The sequence below is a fragment of the Pleuronectes platessa genome, chromosome 6 (assembly GCF_947347685.1).
Source record: "Pleuronectes platessa chromosome 6, fPlePla1.1, whole genome shotgun sequence".
Classification (NCBI taxonomy): domain Eukaryota; kingdom Metazoa; phylum Chordata; class Actinopteri; order Pleuronectiformes; family Pleuronectidae; genus Pleuronectes; species Pleuronectes platessa.
In genome coordinates this window covers 23333104-23351561 of record NC_070631.1, presented here as the reverse complement: position 1 = coordinate 23351561, position 18458 = coordinate 23333104, and the positions used below count along the sequence as shown (strand labels likewise).

At 41.5% G+C, this 18458-nt stretch overlaps 1 long non-coding RNA gene across 1 annotated transcript in view; it reads right to left on the bottom strand.

The window, feature by feature from the left end:
- LOC128442265 (uncharacterized) overlaps positions 1 to 18458 on the bottom strand; it is an 82744-nt gene that overhangs the window by 45745 nt on the left and 18541 nt on the right. Inside the window, exon 2 of the long non-coding RNA XR_008338816.1 lies at positions 14328 to 14408. This is a non-coding gene — a long non-coding RNA (uncharacterized LOC128442265). The remainder of the gene's footprint in view (positions 1 to 14327; positions 14409 to 18458) is intronic.

The following is an 18458-nucleotide window of genomic DNA, read 5'->3' as shown; positions in this document are numbered from 1 at the left end:
AAGGTCTTTTGTGTAAAAGCTGTAAACATAACACTGGCAGATCTTAAAGACGATAGGGCATTTATACAGTTAAAAGCTTTCTCATCAAAATATCCTGTATGCTTCTAAACAAACATGCTACAGGGACCTCCTCATGACGATATTTGCTCTGCAGCCACACTGGTGGAGTAAGGCATGCAAATATGAGTACAATCTGATTGTCAAACCAAAGTTTGCACGGAATAAATTTGAAAGAAAAAAAGGTGGTATTTAAAATCAATAACCTTTACTTTGACTCAAATATGTCACGCTTTGTGTGAGAGGCAGCGTTTGACTTTGACCTTGACTTTTAGACTCGACAGTGGCTGGTGAGCTAACGGGAAACCACTGCAGCCGCGGTAACGTAATTCCCCTTTCAAGTACGCCAGTAGCTGCTCCCCTTCCTGAGAGAGTTGCTGGAGAAAGTCAATGAAGTCAAGTGTGCAGGCTTCTTACAGCCCACAGATCAATTAATGACTTTTCATTGGGGACTGTACATGATTATTTGAGTCTGCACGTGCGTGCGTGCGTGCGTGCGTGCGTGCGTGCGTGCGTGCGTGCGTGCGTGCGTGCGTGCGTGTGTGTGTGTGTGTGTGTGCTGCTTAGCGAGGTGTGAAATCAGAACGCCTCATCATTGTCATTTTCTACTTGTTTAAGCAATCGAATGTTGGAATTGGCAGTGAAAGCACTCAGGCGTGTTTGGAGGTCACAAAGTCAAACCTGCTTAACAGCGCCTCATTGTGTGCCTACATTTCATCGCCAGACCTCTTTGTCTGACCACGCCTCTAAGAGTTTTAAAGCTACTAATGCTTCACCTTGAGTATTAGGCTGTCAGTTCTGGTATTTGTCCTCATGTTTTCTGGTTCTGTCTGAGTCTGTTTGGAGCTTTAACCTCACGTTGCGCTCGGCCACCTCTCCATCGGCAGCGCCACATATCCAGACTCTTTTGTGTGTGAGTGACTGCAGATGCAGGATAAACACTGCTGTGCAGGTGTTGTTTTTGAACAATCCCCCTCAGATAAAAAATTCTATCAGAGAGCAATATGGAAGAAAGCACGTCCACCTATATGTGGCGATAGTTGAAATGACGCTCCTGTACCTGTTGTTTAATTGTGCTTAATTTATGCTTGTGGAATGTTATTTTTGGTGCATAAAGCATTTCATCATTCTCTGCTGAATACCTTACCCCCATGCTGTTTTCCACTTGAGCAATTACATTAGGAAAATACAGTATCTAGTACCTTCTTTATATTCTTCCGATGTGATTCTGGTACTTTGTCATACAGTCTCAAACTTTCTGCCCTTATAGCTATGGAGGAGCTGGATGGGGACGAAGTGAGGGTATCCTCCAGAGGACGTCTTGCTGAGAGAGACATTGTTCAGGTACTCATCATAATTCAGTTTAACTTGGCAGATAAGGCTTGGGAATGTTTCTGTCTACAGCCACAGCATGGGCATGTGTATCCCCGGAGGAGGGGGGTTACTTTCAGAACGCACACTCAAACTGGGAAATTCCTCATACAAAAGATCTATCTGTGGGCCACTGAAAAGGCAGTGCATTGCTCAAGGGTATGATACATTTCTATTGATTCTGGTTTTACACATCCACACAGTCCAAACCTTTAATATAAAATAAATCAGGTCAACAGGTTATTTTAAACCCATTTAATCCCAAACCTGCATCATTCCCAGGTATCACATAGTATTTTATAAGTGAGGTTTGTATAGAGACTTTTTAAAATTCAGTGTTAATGCGGATTGTGCAGACATTGGTGTCGTAACAGCTTTTTTAATCCTCACACATACACATCCTGATTTCCTTCCAAGAAAAAAAAATCGTCCTCCTCCATGGTGAGGCAAAGATAGACGACATGACAAAAAGTTAGAAACTCCTGTGGTGCGGACAGACTCTTTGTCGCACCAGGACATTGTGGATAGGGTGACAACAAGTAATCATACAACAGAAATCTAAGCTTTGATAAGCTTGTTAAGATTTGTTAAGAAATGTTGATCATTATTAGCCTGGATGCCAGACGAACTTAGCCCCGCCCACAACATTTGAGGTCGGGAAGTTCGGTCTGGAGTCGCTCCGTTGATGAGAAATTATGCCCGGTAGGAAATCGACTGGGCCAATCAGATTGTCAGGGCGGGCTTTATACGATGATTGACAGATGATCAACGGTAACGTAATCAACCACGTAATCAAAGTGCGCTTAGGTTGAATGCCTGCCGCTGGAGAGCTGAGATGTGTAGATGCTGCATTTGAGTCTGTTTTAGAAGACATCGACAGCGCATTCATTTTGAAAGAGGAACAGAGAACACGGAGGCGACGCCAAAGCGCCGCGCTAATCCCTATCGCCCCGGCGCTTGGCTGTTCACACCGGACGCTGAAGCGACGCTGAACCGCTGGGCAGCGCTAATAATGTCACCCGTTGATCCAGTAGTATTCAAGCATATACTTACTTGTTGCTCCAACATTAAGCAACAGCATCCCAACATTTGTCTTTCTTGGTGTTGTCTTTATACAACATGTTCCGAGGATCATACAACTCACTGCACTTCTCCACTTCAATTATTAATTTAATGTCATCCATGTTGAAGAACTTCTCCGCTGTTAGCTCCGTTAAATGTCGGGTGTCGAGGGTAAATTACGTATTCTCCACTCAAGCCTATGTGGAGAATACGTAGCCCCCCCCCCTCTCTCTCTTTTTATCTTTATAACTGCTTGTGTGGCTGTAGTGGATGGGCAGAGGGGGACATTTAATAATGTCATTGGTAAAATTACAACTCCAGGACAACAGAAGGGGAAGATTTAGAAGAACGAATATGGACCAAATAGAAGAGCACTTGGTAAAAGAGATCCGATAGTATGATCACTTGTATAACCCGTCACTGACTGGCGGATTTGTCTGCCAGAAAAAGGCTACGAGGAGCCGCAGTGGCGATGTAAATAAACAATCGACGAAGAAGAAAGAAGGCGTCTCTAAGGTCGTCTTCGACAAAAAAACATTACTCCACCTAGTGTTCTGGCGGGGAATTGCTTTATAAGACGCACAGCGCTTGGGGAAGGTTGGGGAAGCATGAATGAGAAAGAGTCCTGCGACACAGCTGCGTGAAACGCCGCCGACGCAGTTGCAGAAGCATGCGCTTCAGCGTCCAGTGTGAACCCGGCGTTAGTAAATAACTCACAATGAGTTGCTTAACATACGTCACATACTACGTTGCTCTGATTGGTTGTCGGTCTATCCAATTGAGACAAGAGGCTTTTTTTTTTCTGGTTCGGTTGAAACAAGCCCCATAATCACAGCCCAATGGAGCGGTATCAGACTCACATTCTGACTAGAATTGTGAGTATGACAACGTCAGGCTAGCTCATTATGCTTGGGTTCACATTTGCGCAATGAGATTACATACAAAATGATTAATGCAATTTGACACAAATCTCTTGTGCCAGTAGATGCAAAATCAAGACATTTGCGTCTATATCTTTTGTTGAAGTATTTGAATTAGGAAAATGCGTCTGACGCGATGTTGCACTAACTAAAGGCCTGTCACTGACCAGAGCAGATCATGAACTGGCCGCTGGTCAGCTTGCATGGTCTCTGCATGGTCTTACAGACACATGGCGCTGGCTTCTCTGGCATTTCCACAACAGGTACAGCACAGCTTGACATTTCAGACAGTAGTCTTCCTCTCCTCTTTTCTGGAGAACAGGCAAATACTGTATTTGTGGGTTGTGTTTACTTGCATTGCTCACACGAGAAGCGCTAGTTTACTCAAATGATCTTGCACATGTAAGAAAAATTTGCTTCACACCAAATGGTTATGGTTAGCTGTCTGTTTCTCTAACAGAGCAACAAATGAGTAAAAGTCTACTTGAACTGAAAAAAATTATTTGTAGAGAACTTAATAATTTTGTTGTTAATATTTATTCATCCCATCCTCACTTCAAGGAGAAGAGAGGGCGTTAACCTAAATCTAGTGGTTACTGTATTTGATGGGATTATTTACAAAAACAAAATGCTATTAAACTGCTGTAAAGTATAAATATAACCTGTACAATAAAGCAAAGTCTTTAAAGGGTATATATATAAAGCAACAACAAAAAATCCGATTTCCCTCTTTCTTTAAATTGTGTAGCAGTGAATTAAATAATTTTAGAAGGTGGTTAGTATTTTCAAAGACAAATCTGGCGACAGTAAGTAGATATGAGACAACAGATGGAAAGTAGACAAAAGGCCTCTTACAACAGAGAACTATCATTTTTTTCATTCAGTTGTGGAGAGGACTGGGCCGTCAGCTGGTAGAGACTCAGGGACGATAAATGACCATGATAAATGAGCACTACCCGTGATAAATGTGTGGTGTCTAGACGTTGAGAGGAGGCATGTGAGTGCAGAGGATTGCAAAAATGTCACTGTAACAATGGCTGTATACTTGTAGCTCTCACCTCAACACTGATTCAATTATACACCTTAAACTGGCAAAATTGTATCAATCAAAACCTACATGGCTTTGACCAAAATATATTTCATGCTGCTTTCGATGAACAAATAAATTAATTGTAATAATAACAAGATATTAAACCGTACATATAGTTGCCCCCACACAAGGCTAATAGCTGCATAATTGATGCTTCCATTCCAAAGCTGTATTGATGTTACTATAATTTCTTCGCTGTGCTGTCTCCAGTTCAGTTCGCTAACAGCAGTAATCACATTTGCATGCACAGAAATCCTTTCTGTATTGAAATGCAGTCTTACGCTGTATTTCAATGCCTGCTGGTTGTTATTGATTTAATATGATAACTACCTCCTTTCACAGCAACACTGATCATTATCTCATTGTAATGCATATACAAGTCATATTACTCAGCTTGCATAAATAGTATCCTCGTTATGACTGAAATGTATTCGTTGTAGGGCTGTCAATTTAGCAGTACATTTTACTTTAAAACTCAAATATTAATTCGAACTTTGGGGGAAAAGTTTGTATTCGTCAGAATGTCTGAGGTTGCTGGCCTCCTGATCCAGGAGGGGGCAATCGCTGTCGGCTTTACCTATTGAGTGCCCTCTTGATCAGTAAATTAAGAAGTCGGTCATGTGACCTTGTTTTGCTATGAAAATCGAGAATGTTAGCAAGCAAATCTGTCCTGTGCAGACACCAGATCCTTGGAGAAGAGACGTGAGGAAGTATATCCAGTTGGGTTCGACTACAAATTGTGTGTCATGTCAAATTCGTTGGAATTTCATTTTTGGAAAAGTAACAGCCCGTTGTTATACGTTGTTGCAGTTACATATTTCCTGATTATGATTGAAGTATCAACATCTTAAATAACATATGCAACGTTTTATAACAATCCTTTCTTGAGTGTATTGCACAAGGTAACATCTAAATGAATAGGTTTCATTAGGGGATTGGATACAGACTCCTGCAGTCCTTAACCCTGATTACATAAATGTGATGGCAGTTACATGTCCTTTTAATTTCTAAATAAGGGCCATATTCATATGGCTTGATGTGTAAAAATCATGACAACATCATACCGGGTCTAAAGATGTCAACATGTCAGTGTAAAGACTGAAGTAGCACAAGGTTAAATACAAAGTGAGAGATTAAATGCAGTTCTTGTTCTGTCTACTTACGTGCACTCCAGTAAACGTACTTCTCAGTGTATCATCTCTTTTACACAAAGCAAATAAAACTGCAATAAACCTTGAAACGAAGTGAAAGAGACCATTTCTAACTTATAACAAATAATCTGTTTGCATGTGCTGAGGAATGTGACTGCATTTGAAAAAAAGCAAGTTACATAATACCTTTCGTGTCTCCAGAGGGAGCTGTGAAATGTCTGACTCATGTCCTTGAATGAAGACAGCTTCAATTGGGACTAAAAAGATGGACGATGCATCAATCGCCTTCTCAGAAATTAAGCAAAAATATCCTAAAAAGAACAAAACGCTGCCATCTTGCATGTTTTGGAGTTAGAGTCTACGCAGTGCCGATAGTGGGATGAAGTCTTTTATAGCGACGATCTGCTGATTCATGCACTCTCCCAATATTAGGTGTCAATAACATTTCACTTCTTATTTACGGCATCAAATAAGTCATTATTATTAATAAAAGAAAAGAAAAATTACCAGAAAAATTAGCACTTGAACATACATCAGTGTGATAAGAACTCCAATGACATAACATAGAGTAGGAGGTAATTATGACCTATGCTGCAGCTAGCCACCAGATGGTGATCAAGGGGCTTTTGGCTTCACTTTTAGGGAGCAGTCACGTCGCCCATCTTTATTGACAGAATGGTCTATGGATGGGAATGGGGACTACAAGATACCTAAAAAAATTGGTGTTAGTGGCATTATAGGGGAGAAAGCTTGTGGAGCCTGCTCCTCAGCTCTGCTTGAGGCTAGCAGCTCCAGGCTGCATAAGCCACTGTTAGCATAACACACTAGTCAAATTGATTTGTGGCTATTATAGGTGCCAGGTTTTGACAGCGAAGAGGAATGTGTTGGATAATCGAGATGATATTTCTCCTTCTTCTTCATGGATTTTGATATTTTTGTCAAACTGTGCATAATGAATATGACATTGTTGTAGCAGTACCGTGTTAAATTGATACTATTCTTTCAGGCCATTTTACTTCAGAAATATATGCTGGTACAAGTCTGTAGTTCTGTTTTCTGGGTTTTCTGACTTTTCCATTATGGTAAATTGAATAGTTTTCCGAATATCTAAATGTCAGGCAGAAAAATAAATTTGAATGTGTTAACGAGCGCCTCAGGAATAAGAATGGCAACCAACACAGACCAAAATGATTCATGGATTCATTTATTACATATAATCTCCTATTCTCAAGCAATTTCAATAAGCCTTTAAGCAGCTTGAATGAACCCTGCTGGATATTTTCAACACTAATCGTAATGTCATGTGTATCACTGTAGAACATTCATATACTTGCAGGTTTAACTAAAAACAGAACTTTCTTTTCCCTCAGAGTATTTCATTTTCTTGCTTTTGGTATAGTATTGTTTTTATATTGTAAGATATCCAAGGCAACGCAATAAATTGAGATTCTTGTTATGTCGCATGTGTCGGTGAACATATTTTTACCCCTAAGCATTATATCCTTTATGACTATATAACTTTGAGGAAAAAGGTAAGAGTCACAACTTACTGTCTTTTGCAGTTTGACACTTTATAGATATACAGAGATAACCTTTATTTAGACAGGGTATAAACCAATTGATAGCAGAGCTCTCATTTACAATTGTGCCTTTAATTATAATACAGAGGAGTAGAATTTTTTTTAACGGGATAAGACAGCCACATCAACGAAAACTTCCTTAAAAAAAAACTTTAACTTTTCTTCGGTTAAAAACGATCTAGCCTAATTGAGTCCTGAAGTTTATTCCAATTATGAGGAGCCTGGTATCTGAATGCAGTTTTACCCAGTTCCGTGTGTATGTAGGGTTTGTCAAGGATGATGTGTTGTTGAGGAAGTGTATCCGGTGATCCAGATTTCTAATTTTTAAAAGGGATGAAAATGTTAGCTTATTATGCATTGCTTTGTAAATAGACTGTGTTGTTCCCTACGTGTGGCAAGTGAAGGCCACGCTACTTTCTGGTACAAGATACAATGATGGGTCTGATAACTGTCACCTGTAATAAACCTTAGGGAACTGTGATATAAAGCATCCATTGGCTTGAGAGTATGTGTAGCAGCATTCATGTAAATCACATCTGCGTAGTCCAGCACTGACAAAAATGTTGCCTGCACAAACTGCAATCTATTTGTCAAGGTAAAGCACTGCCTAGTTCTATAAAAGAAACCCATTATAAAGGTCAAATTAATGAGGGGCTTCATGAGAGGAGGCTCTAAATGTCACGTTCAAATCAAAGCACAACAGCAAGAAAAGTTTTATTTTGGCACTTAATCCTCAGTTTATTAAAAAGAGCATTGAAACTGATGGCGCAACCTCAATATCTGCTGTGTATGCAATTAAAAAACAAAAATTAAATATTATTTCTCTTTGCCTCCAGTTTGTCCCATTCAGAGACTACATCGACAGATCTGGCAACCAGGTCCTCAGCATGGCCCGGCTGGCTAAAGACGTCCTCGCTGAGATCCCCGACCAGCTGCTGTCTTTCATGAAAAGCCGAGGAATTGAACCGCGACCGGCCCTTTCCTCCTCGCCCATACCGGGGCTGCACCGGCAAATCTGACCCCGACACAGCAACTCAGCTCTAACTCGCTCCACCCTGATTCTCTCCGTCTCCCCCCTCCTCCTCCCCCCTCTGTGTGTCAACCCCTCACTTCCCATACAATTATTTTTCACTTTAGAGGAGCAGGGAGAACGACCCGTGGCTCGGCCTCTCTCTCTCTTATCACCGCCGAAGCTAAAGAGGCACATCAGACTGACGCAGCAGGCGATCATCGCTGACCTACCTGCTGTTGTTCCTCATCTTCTCTTCTCTGACTCACCCTCTTCTATAGCATCCCTTCTCGTTTGCTGAAAGGCCAGTGAGACTGAACCATGACCACCCCCTTCTCTCCTCGCTGGCTGCTCACTCGCAGCCTGACTATTTGAATATGTCTGTTAGTTCCCCTCAGCAGACACACACACAAACAAGTTCTCATCCGTGTCCTTGTATTCAGAAGAGTTGACACTTCTCTCAGTTGGCTCGAGTCCCAGGAAGTGTGTGACTCCAATTTTAATAAGCTAGTCCCTAAATGAAAGCAGAGTCCGTGATGAGCAATATACACCACCTTGGAAATACCTCAAGTGCTTCTGAGGTATTTCTTTGGCTACAGTTTGACTGTAATTCATTCGAGTGAGTGGTCACCACATTATTTTGCTATCGTCTTTATCATAGAGCTGTGCCAAAACACTCCAAACTGAAATTGAGCGTGCCAAGCAATTAGTTTAATCCAAGCAGATGAAGTGGAGACGAGGACCCTGGGAGACTCTTTGTGTGGTGGACTTCACACGGACGGTAGCAGAGAAGTGTTGGCAGGTTGAGTGTGGGGTCTCCGTCACATGTTCATTATCATCAGTCACACACACACGCACACACACACACCTCTCTTTGCCCAGCATGAGCTGGAGCTGGGTGCAGATATCCCCTCCCCATCCTCACCCCTGCTGTTCGAGAAATGCCAGACTCTCCAGCTGCCCTGCAGAGAAAGGTGGACGAGGAGGAAAGGATGCAAGGAAAGGAAAAAGACTAGGAGGAGGGTGCAGGCAGAAGTGGAAGTAAATACAGAGAAGAAAGTGTAAGTGTGTGAAAGAAAGAAAAAAAGAATCAGACAGCATGGAGGAATGAGACAGAGATGGACAGGGTCGCAGGGGAAGAGGAGAGCAGTCTGAGATGTGTTTGATGCCAGAGGGGAAAAGAAAGATGGGAGAAACAGATAGTGGCAGGTTAGAAGGCAGCAAAGAGGGAGATGATCACCCGGTGCTCTATTTAGTTTAGTTCCATTGGTCTTTGTGTGCATGTTGTTTTTGGGAACGAGATCTCAATGATGGGATGATGCACAGAAAAGCAATATACCTGACGTCCATTGTAACGTTTGCCCTATGCATGACCCTCACTCTCCCCTGCCATGACGTGACATTTTATTCCAAGGCAGACTGAAGCCTTGTACAAAGTGGGCAAAGCCTGCCACCTAGTGTACATACTGTGTACAGCAGGATATTCTAATTATGCATGACTGCTGAACAATCCTATACTCAATTCATACAGTGCACACGCATGACGCAGCTGATCTTACTATCGTAACAACACAAGGAATTCTGACAACATAACAGAGCCGTAGCTGATTAAAACACTGCTGTGTTCTTTGAAGGTGAAATGTGTCACTTATTGAAGAGATGTAAACGTCAGTGTGATGGTGTCGGCATTAGAGGGGTGTTTATGCTGTTGAATGTTACATGTAAGCATATACGTTTTTTTAAATACACAATAATTGCCCGGATTTTCAATGCTTGGGAACAAGTGTGTTACAGTGTTAAATTTTGTGTCGTCATTGCAACACCAAAAAAAAGACAGAGATGGCAATATAATATATCTCAAAAATAATATGCATTTTACTGGTGTCACTGTATATTTCCATTTGTTGGAGTTCAGAGCAAACTTTGTGTGTGCAGTGTCCTGCAGAAACCTGGTATATTCGGTAATTGGAGCTCTGGGACATCCTCGTTTAGATATGTGTATTTTTGATATCCTGCAGTGAGGTCATAGAATCCAGTCCTGTATGGTCTCTACAAGAGGGTGCACCAGCCTCTAGTGGGATTTTATCTGTTCACGAGCATTTTTGTCTCTCTCGTCTCGGTCACATGGTTGTACGAACATGTCTCTATTCAGCTTATTATTCAAAAGTGTTCAAAATAAAGATGAGTAAACATTGTATATAAAGAACAGTACATGATCAAATATTTCCCACTTAGACTAGAGTTGTGAAAACCCTTTTCAATAAGTGTGTGTAATAATAAATCTATATTGTACGTTGACGTTTCTATGAATGTCCAATTAAGAAGAGTGTTGAAGTTTCAGCTATAAACCTATAAAAACAAGTCTCTCTGTTTTTGATATTGGGCTGTGACTTAAGTTTATGTTTACTCCCATCTCCTGAAGATTATGAAGTGCATTACAACATTGCCAAACCTAAAGCGACACAATCTCACTGTTGAATGTTTTCGTGTGTTCGTGGAGAGATGATTTAAGGTGGCGAGCAGGGCTATTACAGTGTTCCCGGTGCTGATTCATTCTGCAGCGCAACACGTCGCCGAGCTGAGCTGCCTCCCATCGGAACATTTGATTGAGTGAACACATTAAAGCACTTTTCCTACACAGAGCCATACATAATGGTGACATGTTTACCTCATACCTGATCTACGGCCTTCAAAGATTCTTTGCCACATCCTGTAACAGTTTCCATCTCGTGTTGAAGACTGCTCCTCCGTGGTTGAACATTTATTTGTGGTGGAGGAGAGGGAGAGTGTAAATAAGGTTATGTCCCAGAAAAGCATCAGATGTATGCAATCAGTAGATGTTTTGATTTACCTGCAGTCTAGCATATATTCGCGATCCAAGAGTTTGTGTACAGAGAGGCATTTGGGACAAGAAATTTGTTCAGCTGCTTTCAGACATGCACTGATTTCAAAATCATGTCAGAAGATCCTGATATGTGAGGATTCAAATGTCTGAGTAAGAGGCCTTTGGGTTTATCCAGCCAGCCCCCAGTAAAAACTCGAAATAATATCGAAATAAGCCCCAAGTGAAAATACAGTAGGAGATCTTCTGGGGGATTTTCCACGAGTGAGAGGTCGTGTTGATGTTTCTATCACGCAACGGATATAAAAAATTATTAGTTATTTTTATATTCTTCAGAAAGTTTTAACTTTTGGAGTTAACCAATAACCAATTCCTACCTGCTTTCTGTAATGTTAATTCCGAATGAAAAGCAGTAAACATCTCTCCAAGTGAAAAGGTTATATAGATTAATATGGGTTCATTCAATTACTGAATCATATCCCACATCTGTGGATGTTCTCTTACTGTCATTATTGGTCAATTAGCTCAAAAGCTCCTTAATTTACTGACATTGTTTCGTGGTTGTATGAGTGAGAGGTCAGTCGCATAAGGAGAGAGTGGAGAATGAGTATATGGAAAAGAATGTGGATAACCTGATGTTATAAACATATGTGACTGCTGAACACTTCCTTTGAAAACCACTGGCATTAATTGGCATTGGTGTCACGACCTCCACTGCTCAGAGAAGGTGCAGGTATCAAGAAGGCAGTTCAGAGGGAATTTACTGTCACCATGAAGTCTGACAGTGACTAAACGTTCACCTGCTTCCTCACCTCTCCATACAGAGTCAGTTCAGACCCTTTTTTGTGTGATTCACAGAAATGCAAACGTCTCCTCCTCCTAATTAGGAAATCTTTAAGATTTACATAAGTTTTAAAAACTTCAGCTGGGGGATATTATTGAGCCTGCCCTTAAACTCCCGTTTGCTTTGCAGCTCATTGATTACATTTCAGAGGTTTTCGGACCAATCAGCTGGTTCCACATTAAACTGTGTTCTGCAGACTGGCGAGAGTATTCAGATATCACAGAAGGTATTTGTTATCGCACAGTAGGAACACACACTTGCCACTGTGTTAATTTCACTTCAGATAATTTCACAAGACTCCTTCACAAATTCTATTTTTGAATGATGTTTCAACTTCTAAGCAATTAGGTTTATCACCACAAAATTTTGACTTTGTCCAAGCACTGTTTTCCTGGAACTCATCCAAGTTCGCTGGATTTACCTGGAGGGCAGGAAAACAAAGCTAAATCATCTTTTGCTTTAAGTTAAAAGCTTACTTCAGCATCGTAAAACGTTCACAACGGCAATGCAACCAGTATGTAATGCTACAATTAGCTACTTAGCCCTAAACCCAAAGTACAAATGAGGTCTTGGTTTTTTAACATGTGTACTATTCACTGTTCTGTTTATTTAAAGCCTGATACTTAAGTCTCATCACTTGACTGCGCCTTTACCTCTTTGAGAAATGGTTTGCCACTGAAGGGCAATGAACTCGGGGACAGAGTGGACAGAGAAGGATCCACCCATGGAACCCTTAGTTTCTCCCTAGCTGCACCACTTTAACGCAATTGGTCTTCAAATGCAGCCTCCAAAGATACAGCCCCTGAATTGAGACAAAGCTACAGATTGTGCATATGAACTAAAACGGTCAGTAATAAGTAGAGACGTTCATGGCTGATGGACTGAGCCATGTGCAAAAACCACATGTTCCCTGAATATAGCCACAGACACAGTTCTCCAGGTCCCACCCCATAATTCCCTGCATAGGGATTCACTGAACAGGTTCTTTATTATTGTATACGTATGCTGTTATGTAGACACTAGCAGAGAGGACTTCACAGATCACTGCACTTGCACAGAGGAACTGTTGGTGCTGGACATGTTGTGAGAGCCTATTATACATAATGACTTAAAGCACCAGTAGCCGTGCCTGGAAGAAAAAATGCTGCTGAAGTAGGTGTTTTGAAGCAGACAAGCGTGGATGCATTCAGAGAGACTGAGCGGCAGTTCAGGAAGCGCAGGACTGCGCTGTAGGAGCTTTAATCAAAGCGGAACGTGACGGCAGGATATCTGTCAAACACTGACAGCCTTTAAATTTCATTTAGCTAACAATGCACCTCACTTTGCTGCAGCTCTGCACAACAACAAGCAGATCCTGATGTCATTAGAACAAACGTTTTTTTCTTTGGTTCAAAACATATTTTTTATGTGTATATGGAAAGAAACAAGGAACAACATCTGGCACAAACGTGTGTGTGTATATGTGTGTGTGTGCTTTTTTAAAGGGACTTGAACAAACCTGGTTTTGTGGGACTTTGGGTAATAGGTCAGCGAGGCTTAGCTCAGGGAAACTTTGGGCAAATATAAATGGAGCCTTCAAGCTTGAAAAAGAGGAAGAAAAGGAGGCACACTTGACGTTTGCAGCTATAGCTCCTGGAGAACTTGTGCCTAACAACTTTTCTAGGAAATTGATTTAACTACTTGTCTCAAACAAAGGCCACAGAGGGTTCTGTGTCTACGTTCCAAAGTGGTTTCCTCAAACATTAACTGGAGCCGAGTTTAAGTGCAGCTCAGCTCAGGCCATATGATCACTTCCAGGAGTATAGAACGACTAATTGTAAGTGACAGATTCCACTGTCCATACTGCAGGGTAATGCAAAGTAAATAATCAAGAGAAGTGTAATTGTGTCGAATTTTAAAAGCCTCAATAAAAGTACCAGTAGTTCTCCCAATTTCAACAGTGTGGCCTTTCTGTTTTTCCATTTACCTCACCACCGAGTTGCTGTATAAAACAGCTTTTTGTTGTTGTTATGCTGTCACAGCTCTACAGTGCTATGGACGGAGTTATAAACCCAGGAGAAACATGTCAGCACAATCATCCGCTGTGTAAATCCATGTAATATATCTCCCGAGGGGCCGAGTCCTAAGCTGTTAAAAGAAATGTTTGATATTTGGGGTACTACACTTTCTTACAAAGACTTGGATGAGGAGATGACACTGCTCTGTGGTCGGTGCATAAATTAGTCCACCGCGTAACCTCTTGCAAAACTTTCACTTATTTTAATAAAGTTTTTTCTACACTATAAACAAACACGACATGAAACGTTAATTGGCGAACAATTATTTGAACAGCATATTTGGATGAGATACTGTATTTTCCTCTTTTAAGTCAATTCACTTAAAACTCCTCAAAACCTTTTACCTTTATGAGAGCATGCAGTGGTCCAAAAGCGTTTGACAAATACTTCACTTCTACGTCTCCGTCTCTTGTCGTCACTGGAATCTGTGAATAGGCAGAGACATTAGTTAGAGCCATTAAATCATGAGTTGGCCGCTGCGGTGTACGCACTGATGCGAGCCATTTTTAGAACACAACAGACAAAGGAGAAGCTGGGATATTTTATACCCTTGTTTTGGAGTTTGAATCAAGGCAGAGCTTTGTTCTCTGTGTCTGTATACAGTTTGGATTAGGACTACAGATCCAGGACTTGGAGGCATATTATTCTCTGTGGAGCATGGCAATAGCCATGACAGCAGTTCTTAACTTAGCCTCTGCCCCTGGAAAAAATAAAGGTTTTGGGAAACAATGGTGGTGTTATTGGATTTCTTATTATGTTTTATAGCACATTGGCTCAAAAGGTCATATCAATGTGTAGTAATCCCTAAGATTAACAGTATATTCAGCCCCATTTTGACACTTTTAAAGGTCAGTGTTCACCTCGCTCCTCAGTCAAACTCTGTCTTAGTTTTTCCAGTGGGAAAAATTGAAGAGATACCCAAAAGGTCTTCAGTATTTTGTATCACTCAAGATTTCATAATTTTTTCAGTTATAGTCACATCTTTTGTCGTATCGTAACAACATGCAAATTCTCAGCTGTAAATTAGTAGGCTGGTTAATAGTCCCATGTTTAACTTCTGTCCATGGCCTTTATGAAAATGGATGTTCACTTTGGGAATGGAAACTGAAGCCAATGAGGAAGTGCCTGAAACGTGTGTTCTCTCAAATGACCAGCAGATAATTCTGTTTCTATTGAAGTCATTGAGAAAATGACTCTACTTCTCACTTTATTTATAACATCTGCAAACATTTTCAACAGAGGTGTATGGGCTCTATCTCTAGTTTCAAGTATTTTGTAAACTAAGGATTAATTTAGAGCAAAATAGACGATAGAGGATGGTATGCTTTGCGTCATGGAAATCATGTGATTGACAGCTAGCAAATCTGGTTACTTCCAATTTCAAAAACGAAATGCCAAAGTCAAGGCTTCACACTGGTTCAAAAAACACTTGCTTCTATCGAACGCACACAGCTTGTTTCCTGCCCCCAGTAGTCACGCTGTGGTTGGAAGGCATTAAAGGGGACATATTATGAAAATTCCACTTTTGTAGTGCTTCTTCACGATAATTTGGGTATCTGGCATGTCTACCGTCCCAAAAACTCTGGAAAAGAACAACTCTCGCGATTTGTTGTGGTCCCTCTATGTCAGAAACGATACGCTAGATGGCGTTGAATGGGATTACGAGCAAAAAATACGTAATGTTCCAACCATGCCCATGTAGGGAGTCTCGCTACATGGCCTTGGACCACCCCCCACCATCATTAGCTGGAGCCAACGTGCTCAACCCTTTCTCCCCAGGGAGAAGGAGCCGAGCCGGGCTCCACCGGGGAGACGGTGGAGTGCGTTAGCGAGCTAACGCTGCAAGCTAGCGTTAGCTGCTGCTACCCGTCAGACATCTAAGTGGCCACATAAACATGCCGATCGTCAAGGTGGAGACCCCTGGACACCTCTAAACGTTGACTCAACAGTGTGGATTCTGCATCTGCTGCTGCGCCACTTCCAGCTCCCACTGCTCCCACTGCGGGGCTGTGCTGGGGAGCTGGGGCGCTGGGAGCTCTCGCAGCCAGGCTTCGGCCCACCTAACTCTGGTTCAAAACGATATGGTTGCAAGATTGTATCTTCGTCTCCAGTTGCCATATTTCTACAGAGGTAATGGATAGCTAAAAATCTGGGCGCTTGTATCTCGTGAAGGAGGGAGGAGGGGTGATTTTTTTAATGATGCAATAAAGTCATTTGACACTATGTGTGATCCCCTTAGCATAGAATTTTTCATTTGATTATTTGATTACATTGTGAATATAGATAAAAGTTTTAGATGAAAAACAACGTGCCTAACCTGACATTGTTTGCCACCTATAAAACTTTACCCTGTGTAGGACTACTCAGTAATAAGTAACCTTGGACTGAGAAATGCGGTCAAATGAATGGAAAACAACACACCTGATCCACTCTCCACCAGCCAGTAGGAAGCATCATCAGAGACAACAAAGCAGGGACATTCATCTTACAGCAGGTATTATTTGGATTTTGCATACTCTGGGGCTGTCGGTGTGTTCGGGTGTGAGTAAACTGCCTCTCATCCACATTAGCATCAGGTATTTATCTAACTCCCACTCGCAGAGAGAGATGTTACCACTCCATCTGGTGCTTTTAATGAAATATCTGTTTTCTGATATCTGCTTGAAGAGGGCCTCACCTTTTTATACATTACACTGTTGGATTCATGCTGTTTTGTCTAATGTAAGTTTTGGATTCAGCTTATGAACGATCGTTTGAGAGGGAAAACAAAATTCCCTGTCAAAAAAACAAGTGTGTCAGCCGAGGGAGGCTGGTTTGTTGACAACTGAATTGGTTCAAGACCTTGAAAGGCAGGTGATGAGCTGCCTGGTCATGTTTTTATAGGTTAAACAAATGAAAGGAGAAGGAGAACAAACAAAGGCAGGAAGTGGGTCTCTCTTCTTTCTTCTCCTCTTCTCTGTCTGGTCTTTTCTTCTGTTTTCATACGTAGACTAACTGAGCAGAAGCGGCTGCGGTGACAGCAAACAGTTCAAAGTATGAAATTGAAAATGAATTTGTTGTTGTGTAATCGGTTGCATTTCATGTGCGTCATTGTGTCTGAGGTCATGGTTCATTGCTCTCTAACCTTGAAACCTGACGCGACTGGCTTCTGACCAAGGTGTCACGCGTTGCTTCACACTACATCCACTGCCGCATTGGAGTGATGTGAACATTTACAACTTTTAGTAGATAGAATCCTGATAGAAAATAGAGCTTGACTGACACTGGTTATAAATCAAACTGTAATCAGTGTAGCTTTTAACATTCACACATACAATTCGTATATATGGTTGTTAAAAAGTTCTGAGGGTTAAGATCTACACTTTTAAGCATTCCAGGCTAACTAGCATGCTACCAACATTATTACATTACTTATATGTCCTTAGTTAATATAATTATTTTGTAGGAAGGACTTTTAACTCATTTGGGAATACGCCACTGACTGTTTGTCAACGTTCATATGTCTGTGATAAGCTAAGATTGGCCTGAAAATCCTTGTGTTAAAGTGGCAAAGCAGGTTGTTTGTACACTGTACTTTAGCTCCATGTGAATGATTCTATATGCCAGTGGTTTTCAAAGTGGGGGGCGCGGACACTCTCCAGGAGGGGCGCAATGTCACAGACAAAAATAAATAAATTTAATTAAAAAAATAACACACACATTCATACATTGCATCTATTCGCAGCACTTTGTTATTCTATGGGGGCAATTCAGGGTTCAGCATCTTGCCCAAGGACCCTTCGGCATGCAGATGGGTCAGACTGGAGATCGAACTGCCGACTACTCTACCCCTCAGCCACAGCTGCACTAAAGACTCACTCCTTCCTTAGTAAAACCTTCCTGCACTTGCACCAGGCCTATTCATGGCCTAATCTAAGGAGTAACTTGCTCCACAGTCTTTTTTATAAAGCTCATAGCCCCAAGAGGAAGCCTTCTAGCTAGCAAACTTCTTCCAACTGCAGCTGGCCCTTTTCTCCTTAACACCTTCCTTTACATCTTCAATCATCCACTGTGTTGCAACAAATAAAACACCAGCACTTGAATACTATTCTGTGCTGTCCCTGTCTACATTGTGTACTGTTCGTTTTGTTAGGAACCATTGCCTAGCACAGCCTTATTCATTATTTGTTTGCAAGTCGCTCACAGCCACACATACAAACACACTCACAAGACCACGACGTTGCAATTAGAACTTTATTAACATCACACACACTGTATCAGCAAACAAATTCAACAAATTGAGGGGCGGGGGGGCCCCAAATGCCCCTAACCAGCTTTGGGGGGGCCCAGCTTGCAAAAGCTTGAGAACCCCTGCTATGTGCTGAATGTGCGTCAGTATAGAAGCCAAGGTAGCAAAAGGCAAAGACACTTAATCCATCAAACAGGATGAGACTTGCCAGTGTAACTAAGAGCCAACGTAGCTGTGTAAGAAGTGC